Below are 1,477 nucleotides of genomic sequence, written 5' to 3'. Positions count from 1 at the left end.
AGCTGCTCCTCGGAAACCCTAGATAGGGTCGCTATGGCTAGGGTCGCTATGGGTCGGAACCGACTCCACGGCACTTAACAACAACAACAACAATGAGTGATATTAAGTTAGATGATAACTGAGAGAACTTGTCAGCAGCAGTCCAATGATCTTAGAGAAATGTTTAAACCCACTTTGTTTCGAATAAACCCGTGAATTTGAGCAATACTTTTTGACTCATGTAGCTCCATATTTTGTGTTTTTGTTTAAAAAAGACTTCTATGATTATAACCTGCCCAGACTCAGTTAAACTCACTTCACTGATACAAGAAAGCTGACTAACTTCCTCCAAATGATTCCGCAGATATAGCATCGTTAATACTGGAACGAACTGGTTTTCTGAGCCTCACACTTCTCCTGGCCAACTGTGTAAAGATGACCTAATGACATATCCCCTGTATAAACTCCCCAATCAATCATGCTAAGGATGCCATTTTCTGAACATGGCATGCATGATCAATACTTGCACTTCCCCAATATATAAGCATGAAGTTCAAAAAGAAATTTTATGACTATGTATATAACTACCCTTTTTCCCAATTTATAAAAACATAAAACCCCAGTTATTTGGAGAATAACCCTAAAGAACTGTTTTCCTGACTCCTTGCTCAGTGCCTTGCAATAAAACTACTTTCTCTTTCTCAAAGAACAGTTCCCAGAGATTGGAATTAAGAGGGTCCTTGCCATGTTCTTCTTCATATTATCCACCTTCTTGGATTATTTGCTCAACATACAGATGTAGTAAGTATGGGGAAGGAATACAACCCTGGTGCACACTTTTTGGAATTTTCAAGCATTAAGTGTCCCCTTGTTCTATTCAAATGACTGCTTCTTGATCCAAGCCCAGGTTTCCCATGAGCACAGTAAATTTTCTGGAATATCCATTTTTCCCAATTATATGCAGAGATTGACATGATCCATGTATCAAAAACTTTTGCATAGTCAATAAAGCATGGGTAAACATCTTCATGGTATTTTCTGCTTTTAGCCAAAATCCATCTGACTTCATCAATGATGTTCCTTGTTCTATGTTCTATTTTAAATCTGGCTTGAACATCTGGCAGTTCCCATGAATGTAGCTGTTTTCTGAATTGTCTCTAGCAAAATTATACTTGCATATGATATTAATGATATTGGCCAATTATTCCAGCATTTTTTGTTACATATCCATATTTGGGATAGGCACAAATATGGATCTCTTACAATCAGTTGGACAGGTAGCGGTCTTCCAAATTTCTTGGCATAGGTAGGTGACTGCCTCCAATGCTACATCAGTTTGTTGAAATATTTCAATTTAATTCCATCAAATCCTATTGCCTCGTTCTTTGTCAATGCCTTCAGTGTGCCTTGGACTTCTTCCTTCAGTACCATTGGCTCTTTATCATATGCTAACTCTTAAAATCAATAATTTTCTATTAGTACAGTTGAACTGCAAAGT

Source organism: Chrysochloris asiatica, unplaced genomic scaffold, assembly GCF_000296735.1.
Source record: "Chrysochloris asiatica unplaced genomic scaffold, ChrAsi1.0 scaffold00045, whole genome shotgun sequence".
Classification (NCBI taxonomy): domain Eukaryota; kingdom Metazoa; phylum Chordata; class Mammalia; order Afrosoricida; family Chrysochloridae; genus Chrysochloris; species Chrysochloris asiatica.
This window is presented reverse-complemented; position numbering follows the sequence as displayed.